The sequence below is a fragment of the Bos javanicus genome, chromosome 12 (assembly GCF_032452875.1).
Source record: "Bos javanicus breed banteng chromosome 12, ARS-OSU_banteng_1.0, whole genome shotgun sequence".
In the NCBI taxonomy this organism is placed as follows: Eukaryota; Metazoa; Chordata; class Mammalia; order Artiodactyla; family Bovidae; genus Bos; species Bos javanicus.
This window is the reverse complement of record NC_083879.1, coordinates 65,941,469-65,962,264: the sequence shown is the minus strand read 5'-3', so window position 1 is coordinate 65,962,264 and position 20,796 is coordinate 65,941,469. Positions and strand designations below refer to the sequence as shown.

The following is a 20,796-nucleotide window of genomic DNA, read 5'->3' as shown; positions in this document are numbered from 1 at the left end:
AACTCCTTATTACCAAATTCAGACTTAAATGTACACATTAGGTCTCCTAATCTACCCTTCATGTTTGTTTTATTTAGCTTCCTAATTCTCAACATTTTATATTTTTGTTCAGAGTTGTAAGTTAGTTATTTCACTATGTCATGCTGGCCATTAATTATGATCTCAAACTGGCCACCTTCTCCTTCAATTTATCTCCTGAGTATTTTAATTTCTTTTTTAAAAATTTCAGGACTTTTTTGGGTTTTTGTCTATATGATTTTACTTAAATTCTCATGCAGAGAAAGAGGTAGTAATGGAAATACAGAGGAATATAATGAAAAGAGTACTTCTATTCCAGCATCTCTATTTTGCTAGGATTGTCACCTTGGGCTGTTCAGATTTTTCTCTGTATTCTTGAATCCCTTTTGCACTGATTTTCTTTTCCCCAGCCTACTCATGGGCCTCAGGGCATGTAAAGAACAGCAATAATCTGATGTATTTGGTATTGGAAAATCAATACCCTTTCTAGGTATCTGAAAGAAGCTTCTTCTCTGCTGGTCTCCTTCATTGCAAAAGCTGACAAAGACTTGAGAAGTATTAAGTAATTCAACAAAGATCCTACAGATAGTACATGGAACAGCTGTAGTAAGAATGAGATTTCTTTTCTTTCCATTTTTTTTGCAAAGTTATTATAATTTCCTCTACTAAAACATCCAGTTTTTTGCAATTAGATGGTATCAACATTTTTTGCAATTAGATGGTATCAACAATAATGAGCCCATTTTCCACACTTATATAAATGCAATTAGCATTGCCTCTTCAACTAGAATTTGGTTGCTTTGTAAGGAAATAGTTCAGGATGTGAGTAGGTGACAGAGAGGTAAGAGCTATGAACCTGGAAAGGGGAGTGGCTGAAGGGAAGAAATGAAGAGAGTCATAGGGAGGCCTCCCTGAGAGCCAGGTTAGTGAAACTCAAGATGACAGCAGGTAGGCCTAACTCTCATCACACTATGAGCATATGTGTTGGGAAGGGTGGTGGTTATATGTACCTTGAGCTTTATTGATATCCCCTCTCTACTCTTGGGCTTCCCAGGTAGCACAGTGGTAAAGAATCTGCCTGCCCATGCAGGAGACACAAGAGACACAGTTTCGATCCTTGGCTCAGGAAGATCCTCTGAAGAAGGAAATGGAAAACCACTCTAGTATTCTTGCCTGGGAAATCCCATGGACAGAGGAGCCTGCTGGGCTACAGTCCAAGGGGTCACAAAGAGTCTGACAGGACTGAGCACATGTTCACACGTGTGTGCATGCGCACTCACACACACACACACACACACACTCCACTCTTAGGGGAAAAGGAGTGCAGTGATCAAGAGGGTGGAGTCAGACAGGCTGGTAGCCTCAGCCAAGGCTAGCCAGCTTTTTCACTCTCAAGGGCCTGTAACTTGTATTATACACTATATAAACATGCTCAGGTTGTCCACTGTACTGAGAGCTTTCTAAAGCACAAAAGCCTATCACACAAGAGAGATACCTGAAGATCCCACATGCTGCTGTGCAACACATCAGCTTTTTGGATTATTTAACACTACATTAGAATCAATTCCTGTTTCTTAACATTTATAAGAAAAAAATTCATTCAATCTATGTTTAAACTTATTCATAACTGTTTGTCAACATTCTGACCAGGGAACAGACATCAGAATCCTAAAACAGAATGCCCGAGCAAAAACCAACATAGTAAGTGTACTGTGCGTGCATGATTGGTTGTGTTGGACTCTTTGCAGCCCCATGAACTAAAGCCCATGAGGCTTCTCTGATCATGGGATTTCCTGGGGAAGATTACTGGACTGGGTTGCCATTTCCTCCTCCAGGGGACCTTCCCAAAACAGCAATCGAACCCATGTCTCTTGCATTGCAGGTGGAATATTTACCATGAGCTCCCTGGGAAGTCCACAGTAAATGCACTGCCTACCATATGAAGAGTCTTAGAAAATTTTCACATACTTTGAATAACCAATGCCATCCGTCTATCTTTTGAAAGTACTGAACACATACACATGATGATTAATCTCAGACAATATATTAAATAATAAGCAATTGATAAATTATGGCACACCAATATGATAAGATGCCACTCCTCAATTAAAATGAACATTAGGGCACTTAATTACATGTGAAAATAGCAGGCATGGGAAAATCCACAGATTCACATACATCTTGCTTTCTCCTCTGTTCACTCCATTCTCAGACAAGCTCTCTCCTAGTAATGGCAAGTTGGTAAAGATAATGGTCAACGACCACAGAATTTCATTTTATTCTATCAGACACAACCATGGAAAGAGAGCTTCTCTATTCAAAGAATAATTGAAAAGAAATTCAGGAAGTTCTTTGATTAACTCTAATGTGTCTCCCTGCAGCTGAATGAAAGAGAACCATGAGCTTGGCCAAGCTTTATGACATGCTCATGCCTAGCATCAAGGTTATATACTGAGATGAATGTGCTATTATCCAGTGAAAAGGACAAAGGATTGCTAGATCATATGGTAATTCTATTAATAATTTTTTAGGAATCTCCACACTGTTTTCTGAACTAAATACATCATTTTATAATTTCATCCACAGTGTACAATGATTTCAATTTCTGCACATCCTTGAAAACAGTGGTCTTTTTTTTTTTTTTCAATAATAGTCTGATTTGAAATCAGAATCTCAAAGAGATATTAGCACTCTCATGTTCACTGTAGCATTATTCAGAGTAGCCAAGATGTGAAAACAACCTAAATGTCCATTAAAGGATGAATCAATAAAGAAAATATGGCATCAACAAAGAAATTTTATTCAGCCATAGAAAGAAGTAAATCTTGCCATTTACAACACTTAAATAAGGCTGAAACTGGAGGACAATCTGCTAAGTGAAATAAACCAGTCACAAAAGGATCAATACTATCTGATTCAGTCAGTCAGTCAGTTCAGTCGCTCAGTCATGTCTGACTCTTTGTGACCCCATGAATTGCAGCACGCCAGGCCTCCCTGTCCATTACCAACTCCCAGAGTTCACTCAGACTCACGTCCAAGTCAGTGATGCCATCCAGCCATCTCATCCTCTCTCGTCCCCTTCTCCTCCTGCCCCCAATCCCTCCCAGCATCAGGGTCTTTTCCAATGAGTCAACTCTTTGCATGAGGTGGCCAAAGTATTGGAGTTTCAGCTTTAGCATCATTCCTTCCAAAGAAATCCCAGGGCTGATCTCCTTCAGAATGGACTGGTGGGATCTCCTTGCAGTCCAAGGGACTCTCAAGAGTCTTCTCCAACACCACAGTTCAAAAGCATCAATTCTTTGGTGCTCAGCCTTCTTCACAGTCCAACTCTCACACCCATACATCACCACAGGAAAAACCATAGCCTTAACTAGACGGACCTTTGTTGGCAAAGTAATGTCTCTGCTTTTGAATATGCTATCTAGGTTGGTCATAACTTTCCTTCCAAGGAGTAAGCGTCTTTTAATTTCATGGTTGCAGTCACCATCTGCAGTGATTTTGGAGCCCAAAAAAATAAAGTCTGACACTGTTTCCACTGTTTACACTTATATAAATTATCCAAAATAGTCAAACTCATAGAAGCAGAGAGTAGAATGATGCTTGCGAGGGATGGGGTGCAGAACATGGGGAGCTGCCACTGAGATCAAGTTTCAGTAATGCAAGGCAAATTCTAAAGATCGGCTGTACAACATTGTGTCTGTGGTTAACAATATTGTACTGTATTCCTAAAAAGCTATTAAGAGGGTAGATTTTGTGTTATGTGTTCTTACCACAATAAAATAAAAATTTAAAAGATATAGCCAAAAGCCAATAAATGAAATGGAATAAAAGCAATGGGCTTCTCTCGTAGCTCAGCTAATAAAGAATCCACCTGCAATGCAGGAGACCCCAGTTCAATGCCTTGGCTGGGAAGATCACCTCCAGAAGGATAGGCTACCCACTCCAGTCTTCTTGGGCTTCCCTGGTGGCTCAGGCAGTAAAGAACCTGCCTGCAATGCTGGAGACCTGGGTTCAATCCCTGGGTTGGGAAGATACCCTAGAGGAGGGCATGGCAACTGACTCCAGTATTCTTGCTTGGAGAATCCCATGGACAGAGGAGCCTGGAGAACTGCAGTCCATGTGGTCACAAAGAGTCAGACACGACTGAGCAGTTAAGCACACACACACGTAAAAGCCATATGGATGTGGGACAAATAGCAGATTTTCAATATTTTATGGAGAAAATGCTTATACTCAGCCCGTAAAAACTTCCTATTGGACAAACTACACTTTATGTTTGCCGGTTTTAACTGAGGTTCCTTCTAACTAACATGGTAAGTCAGATATGGTGGACTTATGTGGACTACTTCCTCACACAGAAGACCTCTTTCGGATGTCATGGCAATGCTGGATGAAGATGACTCCAGCTACAGACATCTCTGCTATGTCCAACTTTTAGCCCAGACCTGTTATTGGTCTGGAGGAGATTTCCCAGAAATGTCCAACTACAGACATCTCTGCTATGTCCAGCTTTTAGTCCCAGACCTGTTATTGGAGGAGATTTCCCAGAAATGTCCAACTTTATTATTACAAGAATTTTAAGCATATATTGTCTGCCCTCCAACAATTCAGCAAACCAACCGTGGGATTCAATATAGCAAAAGCCTCAAAGCAAACTAAAGTTTTGCATAGCAGTAGCCATGCCTAGGTGAAATCAATTTTAAGCTCTAGACCAATTTCATCAGCATTGCTGCTGCTGCTGCTGCTGCTGAGTCACTTCAGTCGTGTCTGACTCTGTGCGACCCCATAGATGGCAGCCCATCAGGATGCCCCGTCCCTGGGATTCTCCAGGCAAGAACACTGGAGTGGGTTGCCATTTCCTTCTACAATGCATGAAAGTGAAAAGTGAAAGTGAAGTCATTCAGTTGTGTCCGACCCTCAGCAACCCCATGGACTGCAGCCTTCCAGGGTCCTTCATCCATGGGATTTTCCAGGCAAGAGTACTGGAGTGGGGTGCCATTGCCTTCATCAGCATTAGCTATAAATAATTCCAAACATTAAGTACAAAGCAAAAAGTCTTGGAAGACAAGGAAAAGTCTACAGGGCCTGACAGCCAACAGAGTTGAGACATGCAAAAAAGTAGCATATTTTTGAAGAGCAGAGGGATTGTAACTAAGACCACCTTACTGTACTGGAGATGCCAATGGAGATAAATGAACATGACAACTTAGCAAAGAGAGAAGCAGAACATAAAGGTCTCCACATGATGGTAGTAAGTAAAAGTTGTAGCCCATCTTCATCAGTGTCCAAAGAGGAAACACCATGAAGTTATTTGTCATTTTAGCAAAACTCTCATCCATTAATATACATTATATCTACACTATTTTCATAAATGCAATAAAAACGAACATAAAAATATGTTCACCTCATAATTTCATTTTTCTATTGATATTAATGCCTATCTTTAGGGTGAAAGTGAAAGTAGCAAAGTCCTGTCTGACTCTTGGCGACCCCATGGACTATACAGTCCATAGAATTCTCCAGGACAGAATACTGGGGTGGGTAGTCTTTCCCTTCTCCAGAGGACCTTCCCAAACCAGGGATCAAACCCAGGTCTCCCACACTGTGGATTCTTTACCAGCTGAGCCACATGGGAAGTCCAAGAACACTGCAGTGGGTAGCCTATCTCTTCTCTAGGGAATCTTCCTGACCCAGGAATTGAACGGGGGTCTCCTGCATTGCAGGAGGATTCTTTACCAACTGAGCTATCAGGAAAGTCCAAAATATTTATGTATTTAACTGCATCAGGTCTTCATTGGGTCATGCAGGATATTTTGTTGAGGCACATGGACTCTAGTTATACTACGTGGGCTTTCATAGTTGCAGCAGGCTGGTTTTGTTGCTTTGCTGCATGTGGGATCTTAGTCTCCTAATCAGTGACTGAACCCACGTCCTCTGCATTGCAAGGCAGATTCTTAACCACTGCACCACCAAGGAAGTTGTCTTTAGGGCAGCTCATCATGTTCACAACTGGAGAATCTCTGAAACAGTATTATGAAATTTACTTGTCTGCTTTTGATTAAAAGTGAGAATAAATTACATGATGATTTTAGAAATGAAAGAAGCAACCCCATGGTAGTTAAAGCATGATTTGGGCCAGAAGTTTTGTAAAAATAAAGGAATAGGAAAGATGGAAGGGAAGAAATCAAGCCATTATTAAGCACCTACTCACTCAGGCACTAACTAGGTATTTTATACCTGTTACCTCAGTTAGTCCTTCTGATAACTCCTTTCAAGATATAAGCTTTAGCTCTTCCAAGAGAAAGTTGAGACCAAGAGAACTCACTTAAAAATGTGTTGTAGATTTTATGGCTACATATGAATCAGTGTGATTCGAACAAAGAAATAAATTCTATGGACATAAAGTCCTTATTGTACACATTCATACATACATATGCAAACTTTTTAAACATGTATTTATGTTAATATATACATATACACAATTGAGGAAATATTACAATAAATTGGAAAGCCTTCTCTCCTGGTTGGAGAAAACCTCCAAAGCAGAATACTTACAAGGTATTAAACTAGTAGAATTTCAGTCTTTTTATGAAGATCAGCACAACCTTGTAAAATGTTTGTGTATGTGTGACATTCCCAGGTTTTAGATTTTCCAGCAGTTAAATTATGGGGTGATCCCCACAAGTCTGAATTGTTTGCTGAGAAATAAAGTGATACTTGACTAAAAGCCATGGAACCAGTTGAAATCCTTCCCTGCAATAGAAAGTAAGTAAAAAGCCTCTTACTGGTTTCAGGACAAGGCAAATTCTAATACAACAGGGAGAAAGTTGAAAATAGCAGACTCTAATTTTAGCAGCTGAAGTCAATAGTGGCTGTGGTGAGCTTTCAATTTAAGATATAATATAGTGGTTTTTACTCATTGTACAGGAGTCGAGGGTCCACTACCCACAGTATTAAGTTAAACAAATATGTTTTGAACATGTTTTTGAAAGGATTAAAAATCCTTCATTTAAAAATATGTTGTCAAAATAACGTAATTAACCTTACTCAAACTTTTGAATTATTTTAATGGTTGATTGTGTTCTTTCAAAACAATACAGCTCATAATTAATTTCCCTTATACTAAGTTATCTGTAATATTCTAATGGTTTTTTAGAAGTTTAAGTATTTTTTTTCTAAGTAAGTTACTTCTCTCCTCTTTATACTACACATTGAATATTAAAAATAATAGCTAAAACTCTATTAGGAGAAGAATGCTGAATTTGTTTTCTTATTTTCTGTGATCACAGTATTAGTAATAATAGTTTTTATTTATTTGTCTTATTACATACCAGATACTTTTCTATGTACTTGATAAGGATTATTAGGACTACTTCATTTAAAGCCACAACCCTGTAAATTATGCAGGAGTATCATTCTTTACAAATGAGGAAACTGAGGCTGGAAAAACTTCCATAATTTGCCTAGTGTCACATAGCTGGATGTCAAGCAGTAATGACTTTGGAACTTCAACAATGAAATTACTGTTGAAATAAAATTCTAATTGAATGAAAATAATATTGTGAGAAGATGGAAAATATGCTATTAAAATATGTAGGTAAGGTCTTGAATGTGATTGTTAAAAAGCAATAAATACTCAATATCATATACAGATATCATATACTGAGAAATTACCAAAAGCTGCCAAATTTAAATGAATCATAATGCTGATGTTCTGAATTTACATAGTATTTCATAAAATATCACTTAAAGGGAAAAAAAGCTTAAATGACTGGCAATTAAATATATGATCTGTTATTTTCAATGCTATAATGATAGTCTTACACCTAGGGATAGACAAAATTATTAAGCTTAAATGCTTGAAAAAATGACTCAGAAATTTTAAAAAATGTGCAGAGAAACAATTTAATTCAGCAGGGAAAATTACAAGTCATAAAAATCCTTAATGAATACAAGATGGCAAAATAACCAGGTAGATACAGTGAGACAGAAATCAAATTATCTTTCTTAATGAGATAATCTGCATTTATAGTGTTATTGTTAATCTCAAATTTCCCGAGGCTTTCCCATAGTTTATCAAGCCCAGAGACATCTTTGTTGAGAAACACCGGGAAGCTCCCTATATTTCTATGCTGAATAGATTTTCTTTCTAGAATCATTTACCAAGGCTTGATCTGTTTAGTTTGAAAAAAGGTAATCTTAAGTAACTTGTAAGAGTTTTAGTTCTTCAAAATTAAACCAACCTGATAGAAATATTTGTTGTCAAGATGCCCAGCTCCATGATGAGCTAAGAATAAGCAATTAGTTCTAGGAACTTGCTTGCCTAGAAATTGTATTCTACTTTCTTCCAAGGTATTATACCACCTTCAGTACAAGATTATTTTAATGATTAGGAAATTAGTGTGAATTTTTTTTGTCTTTATCAGTACACATCCATATGACTGATGGATTAATTTTAGTAGCATTTCAATCAGTACTTTCTTGGAAGCGTCAAATCTTAGTAATAAACTTGATTTTCAGATTAGCTAATTTGTCTGAAAAATGTCTTTCCAGGTCAGCCTATAAACCCACCAGTTAAATACATGAAGACATTCTAGAATTATAAAGACAAGGGGAAGGGGGTAAAGTGATTAGTAATAAACATTTTAGGATGAATTAATTATTGATATTTTTCTTCAAAATGTAGTTACTCTGAAGAAATGATAAATGTAAAGAATAAAGGACAGAAAACATTGATACAGGAAACTCTCCAGGGCTCATTTTGGGAGCAGAGACCTTCCTCTACAGTCGAAAACCTAAGAATACCCATTACATCCTATAACCTCCATAATTTATGGTAATTGTCAATTCACTTGACTGGAACTCCAACTTGAACATACACTCTGTATGTGAATTATTACAGTTCTTCAACATATGTCTTCTCCTTTCCTTCATAAATTGTGCAGCTGGTCTTATGGCCATGAAAATAAGACTCCATTTTGAATCTCCTTTAAAACTAAATGAGACAAAGTGTGATTTTTTTTTTCCTGGAATTAGGATATGAGTGAAAGTGATATGGTAAACTTTCAAGTTATACCATTTCCCGTCTTTCTCCATCCCCAGATTAGAATGTGGACACGTGGACATAAAGTCAACTACCTTGTGCCATATGCATGAAGTCCGTAACCTGGGGTTATGAGACGGTAAAGAGACTGAAAGAACCTGCATTCCTTAAAGTATTTACTCATAATCTTATGAAAGAGACAAATAAACATCTGTCTTGGCTGAGCTGAACCTGTATCTTAGTTAAAATCCTATGGGAGAATAGAGTGCTGATCAGTGTGCTGAGTTTTATATCTCCGGTGCTTCATGGTGGGTCAATAAATTAATGAAAAGATGTCTGACAAATTTAGGATGGATACATGGATAGAAAGATCAATGAGTGGTTGGATTCTGTCCTCTCCTCTCTCTCAACACTCTAGATGATGTCACCTACTCTCATAGTTCTAGATACAATGAATCATGTTGATCATTCCCACTTGAATTTGTCCAATCCCATATATACCATACATCACAAACCTTTATATCCAAAACCTAACTGGAAATTTGGATGTCATGGTTCAAAGGTCTGCAGACTCAATATATCAAAGCTGATTTTTCCTCTTCCTCCTCCTCTTGTAGTTATTTCTGTGAAGTTGCCATAGTATAGTTCCCAAAATTTTCCATTTTTCAAAGATTTTAGGATTTTATAATTCTATAAAAGAGACTATATTACATAATTTCCCAACTAATATCCCTGCCCTAAGTGGCAAGTGAAGTGGAGATATCAGTATATCTTGAGTACAGTGTATTAGACTTGAACTTAATATAGCCCACACAACTGTCAGGTACAATTATCATGTCCATTTTATAAACAAAGAAAGAAAGAAAGTGAAGTCACTCAGTCGTGTCCGACTCTTGACAACCCCACGGACTGTAACCTACCAGATTCCTCCATCCATGGGATTTTCCAGGCAAGAATACTGGAGTGGGTTGCCATTTCCTTCTCCAGGAGATCTTCCCAACCCAGGGATTGAACCCAGGCCTCCTGCATTGTAGGCAGACGCTTTACCGTCTGAGCCACCAGGGAAGCTCATAGACAAAGAAACTGAGGTCAATAGAGAGTAAATAATTTGTCCAAAGTAACCCTGTTAGTATGTGGTAGAGCTGGGATTTGAACCCAGGATTGTCTGAATACAAAGCCCAGTTTGTGCTATTGCACTTGCCATTCTGCATTGTAACTGCCTGCTTCCTCATCCACATCATCCAACAGACGGTCGTTCCCATGAGGGTTGAGCTATTATAAACATCCCCATTATTTTTTTCATATTCATTACTAACACATCAGTACACATTCAGTTAGAATCCTTTTGAAAATAACAAAGAAAATAAATGAGAATAAAATATGATCAGTTTAACATGTAAGAATATTATAAGTATCTCATCATATTGGACTGCATTTGTCTCCCTCTTTTTTACCCTGACAGGAGAGGTATTTGTGTTTACGACTCTCTAATATCCTGGGTTTTGTTTTCCTGTTTTAACCCATGGGTGTTACCACCTACTAACATCCTGCTACTGCTAAGCCACTTCAGTCGTGTCCGACTCTGTGCAACCCCATAGACGGCAGCCCACCAGGCTCCACCGTCCCTGGGATTCTCCAGGCAAGAACACTGGAGTGGGTTGCCATTTCTTTCTCCAATGCATGAAAGTGAAAAGTGAAAGGGAAGTCGCTCGGTCGTGTCCGACTCTTCACGACCCCATGGACTGCAGGCCACCAGGCTCCTCCGTTCATGGGATTTTCCAGGCAAGAGTACTGGAGTGGGGTGCCATTGCCTTCTCCCACTAACATCCTAGGTTCCCTTTTATATTTGGACATTTCACTTTCATCTCAGTACTGTTGATAGAATTAGGTAGAGCTGTACACATTTCCTTCTTCATATTTACTCGTATAATTTGTACAACTGTAACATTTACTTTTTCTCCCAAAGCTGAATGCTGGCAATGCTGAGATGTGAGGATAGGCTCAAATGACATACAGCTTAGTGAAATCTAAGAGACTGGACTGTCCTATTGCACCTTAATGTGATGCTGCCTCCCTTCTATTGATGGTAGATTTTGTAATCTACTATATGTATATTAATATCCAAAAAGTACTTAGAAAAGAATCAGGCATATAGTGAGGGCTAGATAAGTGTAATATATCATTCATGTTATCACAGTCACCTGGGTAAATTCTAACAACTTATGAAAGGAGATGGGCTGTCCCAGCCAGACAAGACTCTCATTGATCTCTTGTTTAGTACTCTCCACCTCTGTATGAAATAAGTTTCCAAAGTTGTAAAAAAAAAAAAATACAATAGTAAAAGCTAGAGGCAAAATGGCTAAAGAACAGGTAGGCTTCTGTTGTCAATGCAACAGCTGTCATTTAAATAGGGTTCACTAGGTGTGGCTAGAACTTAGAGAACTTTAACAGGCAAGAGATGATCAGAGTGGGTTCCCACTGCAGGCAGTGCAAGAAGTCCAGGCAGGTGGACAGGCAGCAGACCAGAGCCCAGTAGAACCATCAGGAAGGAAGCACAGAGCATCAGAGAAGTCAGCAGAAGACAGTAAAGCAGACAACCTGGCTGAGGTGATGGATGCTGAGATAGTCATGGAGTATTAATCAGGATTGTTGTCACACGGACTATAGACTTGGGTGACAGTCAGGATCACAGTTCTCAAGGAATTAGATCTGATAAGGAACCACACCATGGATAAAGACACATGAGAATAATCCAGGTGCCCAGAAACTGACACTGACACATAAACCAGGAGCTTAGGCCTAAACAATGAAGAAAAGTCCTGATTGGAGTTTGTAATTAAAGAAGAGATAGCAGTAGGCTGACTTCCTGATGAACTGATAACCGAAGATTCTTTAGGTTTCTTTAACTGCAGATAACACTGTTGAGGAATTGAACCAAGCTATGGGCAGCTAAAAGGACTTGAAGACTAAGAGGAAAGCATGCTACATTTTATCTCCCATCCTTTCAAATCATGACCTTGGGTAAAGAATATGTGTTGTCATATGAGCCAAACAGCTTAGACCTCTCAGGGAGTTATCATAAGAACCTCACACAAACAAAGATGTTTTATAACTGCTTAGCAAAAAATTTTTACTTTCTTCTACTCGTTTTCATTTGTCAAATCTCCTCATCTACATAAATCTAAAAATCTTCAGGCTATCACTTTAAAACTCAATGTTAATATGCCCTCATTAAGGAAGCAATTTAGTTAACTAATGTCATTATATTACTGAACAATCTAACCAATTTGACAGATTTTTCATAACCACCCAGTGGGATCTAGACTCCCTGGTAATTTCCAACAGACATGCTGATAGAGGGAAAAAAACAAATTTTATCAATACTGTCACTTTGAAAATCTCAAGTTCTGGAAACTAGAATTAAAAACCTCATCCCTTCACAGACTCTACCCTTCAACTGGACAAAAAAAAAAATCTCAGGATGACTCAAACTTTATGCAATCCCTCTAACTCTAAATGTAAAACTCTCCACTTGCAAGAACTCCTTGCCACTTACAAGCCATTAAACAGAAAAGGCAGAAATAATTTAAGTGCCATTATTCTTTTAACTTAGAAATTTAGCATTAGCTATACTTATTCATACTTAAAGTAGTTCTGGGATGACACCAGTAATAGAAGCTTTGTTTTTATTTCATAGATGAATAAATTAAAGAAGAATTAAATGAAATCTAACAAAAGAATAAAGCTGTGCCTGTAGCAAAATGATTTAGGAAACAAAAGCAACCAGATGAGTGATTCAGACCCGGAACCACACCCACTAATGAACTCCTGCTGGGAAGCCGGCTTGACTATAGAAGCACTGTTAGTTCTAGAGTTAATGCCTTTTCCTTAAAGGCCTACCCCTTTATTTGTCAGCAACTCAAAATATAAGATATAAGGGAAAAACAAACCTGACATTTAAGGAATGTGGTTAAAATGAATTATGGAAGAAAAGTGTACAAAAATAAAGTAAGCTACCTTCAGAGGCAAAAAAAAGAAAGAAAAAAATAATCCTCATGCTTATAGTTTTTCAGAATGACAGAAAGCTAATAATATTTATATCTGTGGGATGTAAAATATTGGGGGATTTAGCAATTAGATGTGCTGAGGTTTTATAATCAATTTAAAACCTGTCTTCTTACTGTTCTGAGACAATTAGAATGTATATACTGTCATTAGGTGCTGAATAAAAGTCGAACACCTTGATAACCATCCCAAAGGGTGCCTTTGTAATAAGTATTTGCTCACTTAATAATAATCACCATCAGCTGACACCATTTAATAAACATCTGCTGAATAAACATATTCCACATATGAATGCATACAGACATGTAGCTTTGAAGAATTTTGAAAAATGAGGAAATATCTTCTAATAAAGTTACAAAAAGATTCATGCTAAATTTAAAAGAATGTTTTAGTCTTTTTTAGTTTAGAAAAGAGGATCTAGCATGTAGTCAGCATTCAATAAATGATCTTTATTTGATGCATTATTTTTTGATAAGGAAAATGAAGAAACTAAGATTGTTTTATATGAGAATTCTTGCTTACAAGTCCTGGAATACATATTTTAGCTCACTAGAAGCTTTTGGTTTCTGAAATATGATGAGCTCTGCATAGCCCTCACACAGAACTCCAGAAGTCAATGCCATAGTGAGAAAGGACAACCACAGAAAACAAGGAAAAATAAAAACAGGTGGAGTTTAGATCGACAATTGTTATTAATCAATATAGAACATGGCTTGAAATATTTACAATATTTATAATACCAGGGACTCCCTGTTTTTCCATAGACAACGTAACAATAGTAGTAATGTTGTGTGGACATATGATATTTTTGCCTGGCTACAATCCCTTCATTTAGGAAGCCTTGCTTCCTCAATTTCATTATCTCACCTCCTTGCCTCAAGAGCAGGCATTTGACACAGGGCTGGCCATTCCACATAACAACATTTCTTTGGTAATATTTGTTCCAATTGACAAGTCCTTCATATTGGATTAAGAATTTGCTATATCTTGATATGAGTTATTAAATATAATAGTTATTTTTCTAAAAAGAGGTTTAGCTGGAAGAAAATGACCATGTCTGGCATCTTCTCTGATATTTGGAGAGACATTCAGTCTGTGGAACAAAGTCAAATAAACATGGGAAAGGGGGAAAGGAATTAGAGAAGAAAGGAGAGAGGCAGAAAAGGGAGAAGGAGAAGTGGTGAGGGAATGAGAGAGGGAAAGAATGAGCATGAACGAGAATGAATGAGTGTGTCCTGAGGAAACTAAGACCTAGCTCTACTTCCTAAGCCTCAGCTACTTGCTCCTCTATCTCTGATTCCAATGAGTTAAACCAAATTAATTTCCTCTCAGGTCAATGTTCCAGTGCACTCCCTCCTCTGCTTAAGTTAATTTGAGTTGAAATTCCTTCACTTACAACTGGGGAAAAAAAAAAAAAAACACTCAATAAAGATTACTTTTTGCTGAGTGTATTAATCTCAGAGTTATATCTTCCCATTTTTGCTCTTCTAGGTTTTACCACCTATGGAAATAATTTTCTACGTTAAATTTCCTCTTTTTGAAACAGTACTCTTTCTGTACTCCTGGCTGGACCCCATCTGATATAGTATCTGAAACTGGAGCTTGGGAAAGTGGTCTTAGAAACATACCTTTTATAACTGTCAACACAGAGATGGCAAATGAAGCTACTGAGTTGGGTGACATTCCTCAGAAAGAACATGGAAAATAACATTCAGGTGGAGAGATAATTTTAAAATAGCAAAATCAATGTGGGCTCGTTGGGTGGAGTAACAGGTTTCTTTTCATCTTGAATTCACATTGATTTTGGCCTAAAGAATGTCCAAGGCCACAGGCAGAACTATTTGATGAATGATCAAGTGGATGTGGTCTTAATCTATATAAGGCCTTGTAGCACATGGTCCAGTAAAGAAGAGAAGCTAAGATTGATTAAGACTGAGACTGAGGTAATTCACCAGGTGGCACTAGCGGTAAAGAACCCATCTGCCAGTGCAGGAGACATAAAACCATGGGTTGGATACCTGGGTCAGGAAGATCCCCTGGAGGACGGCCTGGCAACCTACTCCAGTACTTTTGCCTGGAGAATCCTATGGACAGAGGACCGAGGAAGGCTGCAGTCCATGGGGTTGAAAAGAGCTGGACATGACTGAGTAACTTAGCATGCCCGGACACATACGTGGTGGTAAGGCTGTCCTTAAACCACCTTCTACACCTCCCTGGGTCTAAATGCTTATCTGTAAAAAGACTTAAATAATAATACAACCATATGCTGTTTTGAACAATTTATATGATGTGATATATGAAAAAGTCAGTCTCACAATAAATGATCAGTCCAAAGCAGCTGCTATTGTTGTTAATAATGCTATAACGTGAAGAAAAAAGAATTGTCAGACTAAAATTTTTCCTATGTATACATCATACACACACACACACACACATGTATATGTATATATATAAACACACACATTTTATATATAATTTTATTTACTGTTAGGTTAGTTTCCAATTAAAAACAAACTGAACTAAATGATTTTATGAGGTCTTAGAATAAATAAAATCCCAAATCCTTTGGATAAGCTAAGTTTGCTGCCAAATGAACTGTTTCTGATCTCTGTCTCTCATATCTTTGGCTATTTCACAGTTCTTATCCTGTTCGCTCTCTGCTTCAATGTATTCCAAGATGCTGTCAGAAAGAAGCTAATTGGTCATGTTAACATCCACTCTTACTCCTGGCTCTCAAAGCTTCAGCCACTGTGGCCTAATATGATACAGTACTTTGGATCTTAACGGATACAGAATTACATGGTCTGCTCATTTCTGAGAAATGGCTCCGTAAACTGGCATCGTGGTGGTAGAATCTCTTCAACAAAATATTTACCTCACTTATATGTTTGAAAGATTGATCTCTCCTTGACACAGACGCACTTGTGTTCAAGTTTGCTGGTCAGATCTAAATTTTACATCTGGATGTAAAATTCAAAGCTGTCACAATGAATTTGATTTTTTATTAACAATCTGAATAAACAAGTCTAAATAAAATCTTTTCTTGGACACAAATCACAAACAAACAAATTTAACATGCTGATTCCATATCTGTGGTCAAAAGGAAAGCAAATACCCAGGATTGATGGTCAGTCATTAATACCAAATGCCACTGAAACCAGATCAGCTCATCCCAATTTGGAGAGTTTTCTAAATTTTATTAAGCAAAACTAAATATGATTAAAATGAACAAATATTGGTTTTCATTCACCCACATCTGTTCAGTTTTAACATTTTCTCTTGGCTCGCCACTCCAATCCCCTCAAATAGTCCCAGGTAACTACAGGTACTTAAGATGGTAAAAGTTGCTTGGTATGTATGTGTGCTCCCCTGAAATTGGGTCCAGGTCCCGACATAACATGTCCAACTGCTACAGCTGCAGTCATGAAACATCCACAGGGACAAACAAGCATGTGAGCATATACTGTGGGTCTATATGCAACAACCTATATATAAAATATTCAAGAAGCTAAGCAGCACATTATAGCCTAAAGGCATAACAAATTTTTAAAAGATGTAAAATACTGTATAGCATTTTGTCCCAGGAAAATGAGATCAAATCTCCTTTCTCCTGTTCTATTATAGCAGGAACTATTCTTCTCTTGTTTCTTCTATTGCATTCCAGTCCTGGCACTTGTTAAGAACATAATATGTGTGTTCAGTTGCTTAGTCGTGCCCGACTCTTTGCAACCCCAAGGACTCTAGACCTCCAGGCTCTTCTGTCCATGGGATTCTCCAGGTGAGAATACTGGAGTGGGTTGCCATTCCCTTCTCCAGGGGATCTTCCTGACCCAGAGATTGAACCCAGGCCTCTTGTGTCTCCTACATTGGCAGGCAGATTCTTTACCACCAACACCACCTGGGAAGCCCCGAGAACATAATGGATGCTACAAAAATGACTGCTGAATAATCAATGAATTTCCTGGAGTTTACCACACCTTACCACTTTATTTCCACCTACCCTGCACAAGTCACTTGAAAAAGTTTTATAATAACTTATAATTTCCTTGAAAAAAAACTAAGTCACATGGAGCAATTAAATTTGTTTAATAACATTAAAACTATTGAAATTTCCCATATAGCACCATGATAATAAATACATGATTTTGGGATAATGCATGTTGAGCTAAAGATGGCCTTCTTCAAAAGAACCTTGGAGAATCAATAAACTCAGAAAGTAAATTCTAAAGCAACATTGAATATTATTTCCAACTCCACTTTTTTGCCTCTGTCGACTTTATTCCACCTGGAATTTAATGAAAGCCCTCTCTCTTAGTTTATTACATACTCTTAGATATAGATGATAGGAAATGTGAAATGTAGATTTTCTCTGTGTGGTTGTCTTTAGGGGAAAACCTTTCACTGTCTAAAAGAGTGGCCATGAATACTAAATAGCTCTTATATTAGCCAAGGAATAAGCCAGGGAATAAAACTTTGTTTGTGCAATTATTCCATCTTCTACTAAAAACTCTGGCTTACATTTAGATATGTAACATAAACAAAAGGTGTTGATTTCATTTGCCCCTCAGTCTAAGAGGCTGGATAGTGAGCTGTTATGATTATCTGTGTACTGCCCATGTGTCCTGCTGGATCAGAGGAAAGAGGGGTTTCTTATTTCCATTGTCATCTGTAAAGCACATTAAGCAGGTGGAAACTTCTTCCCCAGCATGTGTAAAAGTAAAAGTCAAATGTTCAATTTACTTGAGGAAAATAATTCTATCACACTCCAAAATCTGATAAGAATAATAGGACTTATGAAATTATGGCTTCAGCAAACACTCACCCAAGCACAGAATGATACAATTCTCAGAGCCAACACCTGCCAAAACATTAAGGTATGCTGGTAGTTTTCAGGGCTTCACACTTGACATTATTTCCAATAGGGTAAAAGACAACTCTGTATTTACTATCTGTTTGATATTTCAAATATTTCCTCATAATGTCTAATTTGAAGTGAAGAATAAACGACTTTTAAGTGATCGTTAACTTCCAATCAAGGAAAGTCCCACAAACTCCAGATATTATTAAAGAAAAGATATTAATAAAATCTACAAAGGTTAGTAGTTAAGTCTGATACATATATATATATATATATATATATACACACATACATACATATAGTTAACATTATGCATATGAACAACAGGAAGATATTTCACAAAATCAGGAGAGAGAAATGAAAAATAATTACAATAACATTTTTTTTTACAATAACATTTTTAAATCCCCCAAAATGTGTGACAATAAAAGGATTCTAAGCTTCAGGTTATTATTTCAACTCATTCGATAAAAGACCTGTCTAGAAAAAAAGTGAGTTTGTTCAAATACATATGTTCTACATAAGCCATAAATAAATTGTGATGAGCAGACTCTAGGGTGCCCCCATAACCCCCATCTCCTGGGATCCATGCCCTCATAGCATTTCCTTCCCCTGACAGTGGAAAAGATCTATGACTTGCTTCTAATCAAAGAACATGGAAAAAGTGATGGGAAATCTCACTCCTGTGGTTATGTTAAATTGTATAAGACTGTCTTTCTATCAGACTCACTCTAAAAACTGTCTTTGCTGGCTTGATGAAGTAAGTGACCAGTCTGGGAAAGAATACACAGTAAAGAAATAAGGAATGTGGGCAATCTTCAGGAAGAGAAAGTATCCTCTAAGAATCTGAGGCTCTGGAGGGCGGCCTCTAGGCTCTGAGGGTGGCCTCTAGCTGAAAGCCAGCAAGAAAGTGTGATCCATCCTACAACCATGAGGAATGGAGTTCTAAACAACTGAGATCAGAAGTAGATCCTTTCCTACTAAAGTTGCCAGATGAGATTGCAGCCCATCCTATACCTAGACTGCAGCCTTCAGAGACACTAAGCTGAGGACCCGTTTAGACTGTTCCCACTCTCCTGACCCACAAAATTTTTGAGATTATTAATATGTTTTTTAGGCTATTAGGTTTCAGTAATTTGTTGTATAGTAACAGCAACTAAGCAAAGGAGAAAAGGAAAGATATACCCATTTGAATGCAGAGTTCCAAAGAATAGCAAGAAGAGATAAGAAAGCCTTCCTCAGCGATCAGTGCAAAGAAATAGAGGAAAACAACAAAATGGGAAAGACTAGAGATCTCTTCAAGAAAATTAGAGATACCAAGGGAACATTTCATGCAAAGATGAGCTCGATAAAGGACAGAGATTGTATGGACCTAACAGAAGCAGAAGATATTAAGAAGAGGTGGCAAGAATACACAGAAGAACTGTACAAAAAAGAGCTTCACGACCCAGATAATCATGATGGTATGATCACTGACCTAGAGCCAGACATCCTGGAATGTGAAGTCAAGTGGACCTTAGAAAGCATCACCACGAACAAAGCTAGTGGAGGTGATGGAATTCCAGGGGAGCTATTCCAAATCCTGAAAGATGATGCTGTGAAAGTGCTGCACTCAATATGCCAGCAAATTTGGAAAACTCAGCAGTGGCCACAGACTGGAAAAGGTCATTTTTCATTCCAATCCCAAAGAAAGGCAATGCCAAAGAATGTTCAAACTACCGCACAACTGCACTCATCTCACACGCTAGTAAAGTAATGCTCAAAATTCTCCAAGCCAGGCTTCAGCAATATGTGAACCATGAACTTCCTGATGTTCAAGCTGGTTTTCGAAAAGGCAGAGGAACCAGAGATCAAATTGCCAACATCCGCTGGATCATGGAAAAAGCAAGAGAGTTCCAGAAAAACATCTATTTCTGTTTTATTGACTATGCCAAAGCCTTTGGCTGTGTGGATCACATCAAACTGTGGAGAATTCTGAAAGAGATGGGAATACCAGACCACCTGACCTGCCTCTTGAGAAACCTGTATGCAGGTCAGGAAGCAACAGTTAGAACTGGACATGGAACAACAGACTGGTTCCAAATAGGGAAAGGAGTACGTCAAGGCTGTATATTGTCACCCTGCTTATTTAACTTATATGCAGAGTACATCATGAGAAATGCTGGACTGGAAGAAACACAAGCTGGAATCAAGATTGCCGGGAGAAATATCAATAACCTCAGATATGCAGATGATACCACCCTTATGGCAGCAACTGAAGAGGAACTAAAAAGCCTCTTGATGAAAGTGAAAGTGGAGAGTGAAAATGTTGGCTTAAAGCTCAACATTCAGAAAACGAAGATCATGGCATCCAGTCTCATCACTTCATGGGAAACAGTGGAAACAGTGTCAGACTTTATTTTTCTGGACTCCAAAATCACTGTAGATGGTGACTGAAGCCATGAAATTAAAAGATGCTTACTCCTTGCAAGGAAAGTTATGACCAACCTACATAGCATATTCAAAAGCAGAGATATTACTTTGCCAACAAAGGTCCATCTAGTCAAGGCTATGGTTTTTCCTGTGGTGATGTATGGATGTGAGAGTTGGACTGTGAAGAAGGCTGAGTGCCGAAGAATTGATGCTTTTGAACTGTGGTGTTGGAGAAGACTCTTGAGAGTCCCTCGGACTGCAAGTAGATCCAAAGAGTCCGTTCTGAAGGAGATCAGCCCTGGGATTTCTTTGGAAGAAATGATGCTAAAGCTGAAACTCCAGTTTCAGCCACCTCATGCGAAGAGTTGACTCACTGGAAAAGACTCTGATGCTGGGAAGG

General features: G+C 38.0%; 1 protein-coding gene across 9 annotated transcripts in view; it reads right to left on the bottom strand.

Moving 5' to 3' along the window:
• Nucleotides 1–20,796, bottom strand: part of GPC5 (glypican 5) — a 1,566,851-nt gene that overhangs the window by 1,348,074 nt on the left and 197,981 nt on the right. The window lies entirely within an intron of this gene.